The following is a 14,589-nucleotide window of genomic DNA, read 5'->3' on the forward strand; positions in this document are numbered from 1 at the left end:
CATAAATTACTTGAACTTATTTGAAATTCAAATATAGGACATATAGTTCAGCCATATATCATACATTTTAACAACATATGACAGAAAACATCATTCATTACGCGTATATGTTTGCATATATGACACATTCATGCTAGCTTTTACATACCTTTCACTTGGCATATGTCCAACATTTGATACTTACATATGTGTACACAATAAGTCTGGCATATGTGCATAGTATGTGTGCATAGATCAAGTTTCTAGATATACTGTGCTTAAGTAATTTTATTAGGTGTAATTATATCTCATTATATTGGCTGGAGATTAAATAAATCGCTGTTGTTGGAAGAAAACCTTGCATCTCCAAAATGGTGACTTTACAGGAGAAGGAAAAAACATACTTTAATGTAAGTCAATGGAACCAGGACTTTTTCTAAGTCATTTTGGTCTATTCTTCATGAAAGTCACACACATTGTAAAGGGCAACAGGCATTTTCAAAGTATGTCAAAAACTGAAAAACAACAAAAATAGTGATACAAAATTTTTCTTCTGACAACAGTGAAATGAAGGGTGGTCTCTGACTTTTAACTTTTAAACAATACTGCACAAATTTCTTCATCAACAGACAGGCTACAGTACAAAACTTGTAAAGACCTTTGGCTCTTTGCTGTATGTTAGACAGCACTAAGACTTTCAGAATCTTTTTTTTTTCACTTTGTAGGACAGAACCACTGAGGTTTACAACTTACTTACTTTGTTTCATCCTAGTAAATTAGTTTGACATCATCAGACCCGGTTGAAACTGCTACAGCTTTAAAGATTTTCACCCGAGGCAGCCACTAGATGGCAGATGCTTGTCTAGGCAACAGCTCTCATCCTTGCTCTGAAGAAAAGGATGCTGTTGGAAAGGCACCTTCCAAGCCCGATGCCCTGTGTTCCTCACACAGAGAATACTTAAGAACAGCCTTTAGCCACAGCTTAATGATTTAAGTCTCTTCAAAAATGTACAAAAGAAGCATTTGGGGGCCTCGCTGGTATTGCGATGTTGCTTTAAAGTAGAGAAAAGTTCGCAGCTGGCATGCTTGAATGATCCAGAGTTGTTTGGATTTGTGCGTGGGTGGACACTGCTGGCCTCAGGGTCAGTAGATGGGTACACAGTGTAGCTGGGGCATGTTTGGACAGCTGATAATGCAGATGAGTGTACCTGCTTTCAGGGAATGGAGAGATAGCAGCCATCCTACGTCTGCTGGTTCTGCCAGAGGATAATTACTCTGTCAACATTAGCTGCGTTCAGCTTGCTTTTTGAGGGAAGGTCTATGATGGCGAATTATAGTCAGTATATTGAATATAAAATATAAAATTATTAAGGCTACCTCTTTAAGACTGAATAACATATGCATAAGGACTGATTAACATATTTAGAAAGTAGTACAAAAGCAAGATGACATGTTTTATGATAAACGACATTGAATTGATATAAGACGCCTTAAACTAAACATAAGTTTCATTTAAAAACACTGCCATGAAGCAATATTGCAGTGTAATGTAACAGGCCCGAGGTTAAAACAGCATATATTGTTTGTATACATTTCTACTTGAATTAAAGTACAAAAGTTTCTAACAAGGAAATCTTAATAGACACTGATCTTCACAGTGTTTTTAGTATTGATGCCCAGTCACATTTAAAAGTAAGTTTTTACTCAAGTAGAAGTACAGACTGGGAGCTTTTACTTTTACTCTAGTAATATTTCAAGTAATTTTTTATAGTTATTTCACCTTTTACTGAAGTACCTGATTGTTGTATGTATACATATATGTATATGTTTATGTATATGTATATACTTATATACGCTGTTGTTGGAAGAAAACCTCATATCTCCTAAATGGTAACTTTACAGGGGAAGGAAAAAAACTACTTTACTTTTAATGTAAGTCAATTGAACCAGAATGTTTTTCAAGTCATTGTGGGCCGTTTCTTTTGGTCCATTCATCATGAAATTTACACATAATGTAAAGGCCAACAGACATTTTCAAATTTTCTCAAAATCTGAAAAATTGAAGAAACAAGGTTTTCTTCCAACAGCAGCGGCGTACATATACATATACTCATACATATACTCATACATATACACATACATATACTTATACATATACTTATACATATACACATACATATACTTATACATATACTCATACATATACATATACATATACTCATACATATACTTATACATATACTCATACATATACATATACTTATACACATACATATACTTATACATATACTCATACATATACTCATACATATACTTATACATATACACATACATATACTTATACATATACTCATACATATACTTATACATATACTCATACATATACACATACATATACTTATACATATACACATACATATACTTATACATATACTCATACATATACACATACATATACTTATACATATACTTATACATATACATATACACATACATATACTTATACATATACTCATACATATACTTATACATATACTTATACATATACACATACATATACTTACACATATACTTATACATATACATATACACATACATATACTTATACATATACACATACATATACATATACTTATACATATACATATACATATACACATACATATACATATACACATACATATACATATACATATACTCATACATATACACATACATATACTTATACATATACTTATACATATACATATACACATACATATACTTATACATATACACATACATATACTTATACATATACTCATACATATACACATACATATACTTATACATATACTTATACATATACATATACACATACATATACTTATACATATACTCATACATATACTCATACATATACTTATACATATACACATACATATACTTACACATATACTTATACATATACATATACACATACATATACTTATACATATACACATACATATACATATACTTATACATATACATATACATATACACATACATATACATATACATATACACATACATATACTTATACATATACACATACATATACTTATACATATACTCATACATATACTCATACATATACTTATACATATACACATACATATACTTATACATATACACATACATATACTTATACATATACTCATACATATACTCATACATATACTTATACATATACACATACATATACTTATACATATACACATACATATACTTATACATATACTCATACATATACACATACATATACTTATACATATACTCATACATATACTCATACATATACTTATACATATACACATACATATACTTATACATATACACATACATATACTTATACATATACTCATACATATACACATACATATACTTATACATATACTTATACATATACATATACACATACATATACTTATACATATACTCATACATATACTCATACATATACTTATACATATACACATACATATACTTATACATATACATATACACATACATATACTTATACATATACACATACATATACATATACTTATACATATACACATACATATACTTATACATATACTCATACATATACATATACATATACTTATACATATACTTATACATATACACATACATATACTTATACATATACACATACATATACTTATACATATACTCATACATATACACATACATATACTTATACATATACTCATACATATACATATACCTATACATATACTTATACACATACATATACATATACACATACATATATATATATATATATATATATATATATATATATATACTTATACATATACATATACATTTCACTGCTGGTTGGAAGAAAACCTTGCATCTCCGTTTTTCAGTTTTTGAGATTATTTGAAAATGTCTGTTGGCCTTTACATTATGTGTAAATTTCATGATGAATGGACCAAAAGAAACAGCTCAAAATTACTTGAAAAAATTACTTGAACTGACCAAAGAAAATGGCCCAAAATTACTTGTAAAAAGTCTGGTTCCATTAACCTAAATTAAGAGTACTGTTCATTTTTTTTCTTTCTCCTGTAAAGTTACCATTTCTGAGATACAAGATTGAACAACAGCTGTGTGTTTATGTATATGTGCATTCAAACATCCTGGAAAATATATATTCAAATTAAAATTTAAGTCCAAGAGGATGAAATGAACAAGAGCTCCCTTCAGTCTGTGAGGAGATGTGACCCCTGAGTAGAAGAGTGAATCAATTATATCGGCAGTGAACCTCCAACAGCTCAGAGCGTTCGTGTTGGTTCCAAAACACTGGATGATCTCCGAAATCGCACTGAAACAGCTGTGAGTGCAGTGACATCCAACACGCTCAATCCAGTATGGGATGAATTTGACTGCGGCGTTGATGTTGTCTGTACAGCTGGAGGAGGGTCAGACTGAGACCTTGTACAATTACATGATAAACTTTTACAATTTACTGCATTGTTCTGTAATGATTTACAAGTGAAAGAAATCATTATGAAATCGGATGAATCTTTTTTAATCACCCAGTAGAATGAAAAAAAAATATGGACTGTGCAAAAGTATTGGCACATTTTATTCGAATGCTTGTTTTTTCCAAAATGTTAAACTCATGAAATAGGTATAAAATGTGCACTGACATTAGCAGAAAAATAACCAATAAACAAGTTTACTGTAGAGGATGTCTCTTAGAAATGGGTTGTTCAAACTTTTGCATATGACAGAATTAAACAGAATGCAGTACACACAGTTAAGTGTCATGCACGTGTACATAAGTAAGGATAAGGGATAAAAATAGCAGCTCTTGGGGAACTAGACTGTGCAGTTATTGTGCAAGTTCAGCACAAGCATCATGCAGCAATATGCAGGAAGAAGTGTCCAGAGCAAGAACCAGTAAGGACAGTGATAACTGTAGCACAGTAAGTAAAGTTCTGGGCGTGTTGACTTCTGAATTTGCTCTTTAGCTTTAGATCACGGCTTTAGACAAAAAGCCACAACAGTGAGGCCCTCACTACAGACATATTAAAGGCTATTTAAAGTCAACCTGAAATCAGAATCCACCCTTTTTACCTCGATTGTTCATGTCCCTGGTCATATGGAGCCTGATTCAACAGATATCGTTGAATTAATTCTTATTTTCCTATAGCCTTCCATCAAAATGTAAAGACTCTTACCCACCCAGAAGGTTTTGATTGCATCACTGTGCACCGATAGGCAGGGAAAAATATAACCACGCTATATTGTAGCTATGTGGCTGGGCCGGCTGCTTGAGTATCGCTACCTTGTGGTTACATGGCTGCCTTAGTCGGCTGTTTAAGTGATGCTGTATTGAAGTTATGTGGCTGTGTGGGCTGGCTGTTTGAGTGAAGGTGTTTTATAGCTATGTGGAAGCCTGAGCAGACCACTTGAGTATCGCTACCTTGTGGTTACATGGCTGGCTCAGTCGGCTGTTTAACTGATGCTATGTTGTAGGTACGTGGCTATGTGGGCTGGCTGTTTGAGCGATGCTACATTGCAGCTCTGCAGCTACCTGGGCTGGCTATTTGAGCAATGTTGCATCGTGGCTACAATGCTTGAGCAACGATACCCTCTTTTTTGAAGGCTGGCCGCCTGTGTACCACTACACCACAGTCCAAGCTAGCTAAGCGACACCGCACTGTGGTCTGAGGCAAGCCGGGGAAAGCTATGTGTGTTTATGTGTGCGTTGTGGGTTGTTTTGTTTACTGTTGATTGTTTATTTCTTACTTTTGTAAAGCATCCTCGGGTTTTAGAAAGCTGCTATAAAAATGATCCTGGTTGTTAGTCCCAATATCCCAGAACAATGCACCATGTAAATCTCAGTTCTTATTACATGGGATTTCTTCTTAGGTACAGAACAGAATCTACACGCACTCTAGAGCACAAAGGTGCGAACGGTTCTGCGCTTTAAGAACACATCCTGAGTCTGACGTAGACCTTTTCTTAGGACCTTTCACAGGGACCAATCGCAGTGCCGTGTAAGTGTCTGTGGGGTTTAATTAATCAAATTTGATCAAATTGTTGTTTTGATCGCAAAGCACATGTCCAATCTGAAACTTTACCACATCAAGGATTCACAAATGTGTTTTGAACACTGTAAATGATATAAATTATAATATTAAGCAATACAATCACAGTATTATTATCGTATCATGCAGCTTTCATGCTGCAGCAGAATCTCTGGCTCGTTTGTGCCTCCCAGTGAAGCTCCAGTGGGGTTTTGTGTGGTCATTCTCTCCTCTTTCACTGATGTTGTTCTCTCTGCACTGGGAATGGCCAGATGAGCCTCACTCTAATCTCCATCAACATGGCCCAGAACACTGGAGGCCTTGTCAGCGCGCTGGCCGGACTGACCACAGCCGCTGACAAATTATTAACTAGCCACCCTCCCTCCCTCCATCCCTCCCTCCCGCTCTCTCTCTCTCTCCCCCTCTCTCTCTCCCTCTCTCTCTAAATCTTCCTCGCACCATATCACCATCTGTCTTCAGCTGCACGGCTGTGTGATGTGGGCCAAATGTGGGAAAGTGGGTGTCCTTCATAAGCGCTGTCTGTCAAACTGTGCTAAACAGCAGGCACATAGCTTAGTGCCAGCTAGCGCCGTCCCGATGCTAGAATTTAGATTTTTATACCGATATCAAGATACACTCAAAAAAATGAAGTCACTCTGTAATTGCTTTTAATCATGATTGTAATATCATTGAAATCAAATGCATGTAAGTCAGTTAAACTGAGTCACTTGCATTGTTTTTAATGAAGTTTTTAATAAAAAAATTAACAAACTAAAATATAGTGAGCGCGCTCTGCTGCGAGTCACCCTGTAAAGCCTGAAATAATCCTTTAGAAGAAAGAGTTATTGGGATGGATTTTGCGGGAGTTTTTTGAACCACATTGTACATCTATACATTGCAATTACAACGGAAAATGATACTGATATACTGATGAGGATATGTGACAATAGGAAATTCACTCACATCCTCTAAAGACACATCCTTTATCAGGTTTTGACTGAGTTCTCTTTGAGAATATTACAAAATATTATCCTAGGCTTCCAGGCCCAGGCTGGCTTGCAGTTACACATGTCCACCAGAGAGGTCTCCAAATCCCCAAATCCTCCATAGGGTTTCTTTCAGTAAGGTTTACTTCATAAGTGTTTGTTTGGTCAACATAGACTTCATAAGTAAAACTCCTGGCATCATCATCATCATCATCATTCATTTGCATATTGTTCTTGTTGTCTGTCCTCCTGGCCTACTTTCCATTGAGTGTGTGTCTTTCTTACACTCCGCAGTTAACTGGTTCTTCAAGGGTGCTTTAGTAAAGAAAATGGTTCTATATAGAACCATAACCACTCCAAGAATCCTCTGCATGATTAAAGGGTTCGTTTGAATCATTAAAGTGTTAGGATGGATGGAAAATGTATTTTACATGGTTCTATATACAGCCGTTTTGAAAAGGGTATTATATAGCGCCAAAAAGAGTTGTTACGATGTCACAATACGTCTGTAACAATTTTTTGGTGCGATAAGTAAGTAAGTAAGTAAGTAAGTGATACTTTTTTGATCCCACAACTGGGGAAATTCCACCTCCGCATTTAACCCATCCGTGAAGTGAAACACCACATACACACTAGTGAACACACACACTAGGGGGCAGTGAGCACACTTGCCCGGAGTGGTGGGCAGCCCTATCCACGGCGCCCGGGGAGCAGTTGGGGGTTAGGTGTCCTGCTCAAGGACACCTCAGTCATGGACTGTCGGCCCTGGGGATCGAATATAGAGCCCTTTTCAAAGAAGTGGCTCATCAGATCTACTTTTAAAAAAATGACATAATGTGTTAAAAAGCAATGGAATTTGTTTTATTCGATTGAAAGAATTGTTCATTCAAAGTTTTTAGGTCGAGTAATTTACCTGGCACTACATAAAGTCATTTTTAAAGTTTTTAAAAGATTTGACGAGACACTTTTTACAGTGTATATAGGACCAACTGCAGCACATTCTCCATCACACTGAAGAAGCAGTTAATGATGCAATGAACCCTTAATCATGCAAAGGGTTCTTTGAGTATTCGTGGTTCTATATAGAACCATTCTCTTTACTAAAACACTCTTGAAAGCTGTTGGCTCCATGTTTTAAGTGTGTACAACAGCGCAGTAGCAGCAATAGCAACAGCAATAATTTAATTATGTAGATTTAACTTAAACTTATTTGCTTTAAATTCATACGTCACATTAACAAAAACTATTTTTAAAGAAATATTGTTTTTTTTTTAAAGAGCCAAAAGTTGTGCTTCTACAGCAGCACTCTTAGGAACCCTTCCAGCACCTTTAAGTTGAATGATTTCAGAGAAGTAGAACTGTAATCTTGTGTTAATGATGGATCCAAAAGAATCGATTCTTCAACTCACATCTGGGAGGGTTGACTCTTGCCAGTGACACCTCGGAATTGACTCTTCGATTCTGTCTGCTCTGTGTTTTGTCATTGTGACTGGCTCAAGGGACATTTTGACAGAAGTGTGTGTAAAGCAGGAAGGAGTGTGAGTTGAGGAGTGTGAGCTTGTGCGATTCCTGGGCTTTCAACAACGCCAGTGCCGCTCTCGAGCTGCTGTAAACACAGGCTCTCAAAAACGTCACAAAAACATTTCCCATGTTTTCTGCACTGCCCCACATCCCAACCTACATTTTCTTCATGACTACTGTTACAATACACGTAACAATGTTGTAGAAAAGAGGATGAAGCTGAAGTTGGTTTTCTTATTTAAATGTTCTGTTCCACCTTAAATGGTTCTGCAGGTACATTCTGCATGCATCATTTAAGGTGGAAGGGAAAAGTTTGATAAGAAGCTGGTGGATACAAAGCCAACATCAGCCTCGTGAAAAGGCTGAGAGAACAAGAACAAGATAACATCTTGTTCCATCTGCTCCAGAATGAAAACGTGACTCCTTTTCAAAGAATGGAAGTGGAATTTGCAAATTTCAAAGAAATATATGACAGTAATGATTTTCTCAGTACATCACTCCCAGTTTCTCGTCATTATGTGAACTAGGCTGATGGTAAGATGTGCTGAAACATTAGTCAGCTCTAATCATTTGCCAAGATACCTGATGCTACTTGGTAAAATCCACAAATTTTCATCACATCACTGTAATTTGTGCAAAATCAGGCAAGCATTCAAGTATCCCTTTGTGTTGCCTATAATGAAGTGGAGTCGAGGAGCTGACTCCAGTGATAGGAGTAAAGGAGTAAAATAAAGATCTTAATAAAGATCTCTAACGTCAGCATTAGATGAATAAATACATGATAAATAATACATGTAGGATTTATAGCACAACAATAGTCATGTTTACATGCAACCTAATCCATTAATAATCCGACTAATAGCTCAATCGTAATAGAACACGTCCACGTAAACAGCTCAAAGTTTATACCATTCAACATGGCAGAGCAGAAACTGATCTGCAGAGGAGACGAAGTTCATGCTCTGATCTTTGAAAGACGGCAGTGGGACGGACGTCCAGCTTATGTGTCTCAGAACACGACTTTTTCCTCTCAGCCTTCTTTGATAAGGACATGTGAAGGACGTTTTCCTGAGTCTGACATCAGTTTAAAGCAATTAAAAACACAAGCACTGCTCACTGCTGCTCATCTCACTCTGACTGGACTTCACGTGATGTTCGCTCTCATGGTAAAGTTTACTCTAAGTGGTTCTCCACGCATGTGCATCATTTTGCTTCGGATTACTTGTAATGCACATGTAAATAAAGATATTCCATCAGACTGTTGAATAGAGTGTGCATAAACACCTCAGTCTAAATATGCAATCGGAATGTATTCAATCAGATTGGCAAAAATCTTTGCATGTAAACACTTTTACTTTGCATGTAAAAAGTTTTGGGCCTGTTTTATGGACACAGATTAAGCCTAATCTTGGACTAAACAGCAGTGTTAATTAATAATCTGGTTCTTGGAAACCCTTCTTGTTTCAACCCCTTAAAATCCTGGCCTTATTGCATACTAAGCCTTATTATTCAGTAATTACAGGGACTCCAATGCAAACTGGTTGAGCTGTTCGTAGGTTATAGAAGTGTGTAATGAAAGTTTGGTGGGCCCTGGCTATTTAAGCAGTTAACTTATAAAAGTAAGTTATCTGGCTGCCTTAACATTATGATTTTTTTGAGATAATAAGTTAACAAAAGACAAAATAAAAAAAAAGGTGATTGTCTTTTGCTTGTTTATGTGATATACTGTTAGTATACCTCGAATCACGGAAAGCCATTTTAAATAACAGGTTGATTTATCATCAAAACATTATACAATTTTTGAAATGTACCATTCACTTGGAAGTCCACACATATAGAAATGGAGCTCTAAAAACAGCCCAATTTGCATTCGTTGTTTTGTGTCACAAAAAACAACACATTTACACATATCCAGTTCAGCCTACAGCAGTTTAGCTCTGCCCAATCACTCTGACGTTATAAGGAGAGTTTCAGCCCGGACTGCTTTTTGATTGAGGCACAATACAGTACAGCCAATCAGGAAAGAGCTCACTCATCTTATATCAGTACAAAAGCCTGTTTAATTCTAAAAGATGTTGGAAAACCAGTCAGGGAAAAATGAATGGGTTGTTTCCGCTATTTAAACCCACACAAATGTCATAAATGGGCCTGTGGTTAAAAAAAATAAAGTATGTGGGCCATTTGAAAAACATAAAAAAACAATAATATTAACAATGAACTTAACTGAACAGTGTTAAACCAGGTATAGCTTTTCAAAGATACTTAAACCACTTTATTTAAAAAAAAACAACTTAACCAGAAAGCATGACTTAAAAGAGACTAAAGCCCTTAAAAATACTTGACAAATAAAAATATGCAAAAATATGAAGTGGTAAAAATGCATATAAATGGGTGTGTCCATCAGGCTCTTCCTCTGACTGTAAGAATGATCAGAGATCATGCAGACTACCGACTGATGGGCAATTCATCAAGAAAACACATTTTAACTCAGGTTTAATTTCAGTTTAAGAGTTTAAAGAAGTAACAGCCATAGCCTTAAAACACACTGCAGCGTCACAGCGAGGCCTTTCCCATACCTCCCCGTTCAGTTATGTCAGGTCCTCAGTGCTATTTAGTACTTTTACAGCTGAAATTGCGCTTTCTTGCTGAGACAAATGGTTTTAAACAGTTTGTTTAGGCACCTAAGACTTGCACAAGTCCGGGAAGGGTGGGTTACACATTGTTTTGCTGTGAATTCACGTGATTCAAATGTGCTTGCACATGAAAAAAGTGGTTGCATATGAATAAAATGTTGCATTAACACAATTCCCGCCAAAGGCAGTGAATCGAAACAGTCGTGTTGATGTAACATTTTGTTCGTGTGCACCACGCAATGCATCTGAATGAAAATTCAAAGCAACATGTTTTCACTGCTTCATTCGTGAGTGCAAGTGTGAGAGGGAGTGTTAATGATGGCTGTGTGTGTGTGTGTGTGTGTGTGTGTGTTTGTTGGCTTAGCCTGCTTCATAAGGTTAAATGCACGACACATCCTTGCTTCCTGCTCACCCCCTTTATCTTCAGCTGTCCAACCTGTTCTTCTGGTTGACGAGGCCTGTATGTAACCATGGGTGTATGCAGTTCGCGTGCACACGATTACACACACACACACACACACACACACACACACGTACGCACACACTTTTAGTGTATCTAACTCAGGATGCTTTTTTTTCTCTCCATCAGACAAACCTGTACTGTCATTCACTGTAATTTACCCTGTGCTGCAAGACTGACTGACAGAAGACTGCCAGAAGCAATAGGAAGGGAAAGAGAGAGAGAGAGAGAGAGAGAGTGAGGAAGAACAGCCAGAATAAAAAATTAACAAATACCTAGAAACATTGACCCTGTAGCATGTATGCGTGCACAATAAAGCCAATGAGCTGGAACAAATTGCATTTGAACTACAGAGTGAGTAACCAGCAGGTCAAAGACAGGCCACCGTGGCAGAACCAGGCCGGATGTGACTTCCATTTTGGCTTGAATTGGAAACGGATGCTGGTTTGTGTGCAGCTAATGAGGCTTAGAAACTCAGCGTTGGTATCTCACTTTACTTTACAGCATGGCTGCGCATTCAACAGGCTATTACATTGTGCAACATGCTGATACAGCTAGGCTTATTAAGCTAGCCATTTCAGTCTAACCTGAGCACACATCCATTCCCTTATAGGAGGATAAATATATCAAAAAGATGTAAGCAAAGTCATTCAAAGTGATTTGAAATGTACCAAGTCCAAATTGTTCACAGTTGGGGTGATAGGAACCAGACGTCTGAAGAGCTAAAGGGCCCATATCTTGGAAATCTGATATTCCTCACTTTTTCTTTCGAATAAAGGAGTTTGATGTAGCAGCTTAACACCGCTAAAGTTTCCCACCCCAGTTTCAAAATGTCCATCTGAAAAATTCAAGATAAACCTGGTTTGAATTTGCTGCTTTTGTGATGCTATAGAAAAAAAAATCTGTATACATGTATCCATTCATGTCTATTCAGTGGAGCGTTTCAGCCCAGTTAGCTCTTTGAATGGGGAACAGGTCTATACCGGTCAACCAATCAGAACAGAGCTCATTTACATACATCAGCCTTACACTGCACAGTCACGAAAACAGCCTATTCAGTTCTAAGGTTGATCATGTAAAAATGGTGCCATAATATCACATATATCGCTGTTGTTGGAAGAAAACCTTGTATCTCCAAAAAGGTAACTTTACAAGGAAGAAAAAAACACTTCACTTTTAATGTAAATCAATGGAACCAGAGTTTTTTTCCAAGTCATTTTAGGCCATTTCTTTTGATCCATTCTTCATTAGATTCACACACAATGTAAAGAGCAAGAGGCATTTTCAAACTATGTCAAAAACTGAACAAGTAACAAAAATATAGATACAAGGTTTTCTTCTGAGAGCAGCGATATGTTGAAGAAATCACAATCACAAGTAATAGTTCCTGAGATCTGAAACACTGTTTACGGCAGCTTTGTGATACGGTTTTGGCGCAAAATTGATTTTTTAGCCAACTGTTCCCACGAGGCCCTTTTAATAGAGTCATGTCACATGCATGCGTTTCTTTGTGCTATCACTGTATAATTATGTGCAAACCTTCGTTTCTTGCTAGATGCATCATGTTTTCAGTAGATCAGTAAGCTCTTGGTTATAATCTGCCTAATCATGCGATAATGCACAAGTGCCGTTCAAGCTATCGTCCAATTCATGCGCTGTCTTGTCCAAAATGGCAGTTGGTGACACAATCTGAATAAAATTCTCTGAAGTTCCAGCTTTGTTAGATCATGTTCTTTCCAAATAGACACTTCAACAGCATTCACACACTGTGTTGTTAACAGAAAAGACGAGATAAAATAGCAGAAATAGCCACTTTTTAACCACTATTGTAGCATTAATAACCATACATATATTGTAGTATTATCATTACATATAAAAAAGTACATATAGGCAGGTTCACTGGTCATTTTAGGTGCCGTATTTGTGTTGGAGACATTGTGAGCCTCGGTCCCCATCACCACCACTGTAAAGTAGAGTCGCTAAGTTTTTCTACACTGCACTGTTTACACTGAGATTGACTTTGTTTACACTTCAGAGATTGAAAAATCATGCAATTAATATTTGGTGTAAACAAATTTATGCCAAATGTAGTTGATAAACCAAGACATCTTTGATGTCTGATAGTTTTTGCACCAAAATTAATGTAGCTAACAAGTAATAGAACCTTAGCGATTTACCTCAGCAATTAGCTTCATGCTAGCTGCATGCTTAAAGCCTCAAACCATGTCAAGGTATCAGAGACTTGCTTATGTTGCTTCTATTACTGTTTGACAGCGTTATCTATAAAAATGGACGAAGGTATAGAGAGAAATGTTAGCTTACTACTGTCACTAGCTATGTAACATATTGCTGCTGTTGGAAGAAAACCAGCAGCGTATCTCCATTTTTATAGTTTTTCAGTTTTTGACATAATTTGAAAATGCCTTTTGTCTTTTACATTGTGTGTAAATTTCACGATGAATGGATGAAAAGAAACAGCCCAAAATGACTTGGAAAGACATCTGGTTCCATCGACTTACATTAAAATTAAAGCAGGTTGTTAATAGTTGTGGACAGTGGTGGACGAAGTACACAAATTAAAAAAGCCGCGTCAGTCTCGACTGCATATGTGGACATATTTCTATATTGTGCTCTATTTACACAAAGTTAGGTTAGTTCATCATTTATGTTGAACAGATTTTACGCTGCTGCGCTGACGTTGAACCGCGTGCTGCACTGGGTCGGTATGACCAACAGGTCAAAACCAGCTCTAAACAAAGTGACCGCTGGGCCCTGATTGGTGCTCTGGCTTTGCGCTTCTTTCGTTTTGACATGTTACGTTTTTATACACACAGAAACCAAAAGGAACGACAGATTTCTCAAAATGTAGTGGAGTGAAAGTAAAATGTTTTCCAAAATGGAAAAACTTCAGATACATGAAAAAAAAACAAAACATAAGTACA

This window comes from Pygocentrus nattereri, chromosome 21, assembly GCF_015220715.1.
Source record: "Pygocentrus nattereri isolate fPygNat1 chromosome 21, fPygNat1.pri, whole genome shotgun sequence".
In the NCBI taxonomy this organism is placed as follows: domain Eukaryota; kingdom Metazoa; phylum Chordata; class Actinopteri; order Characiformes; family Serrasalmidae; genus Pygocentrus; species Pygocentrus nattereri.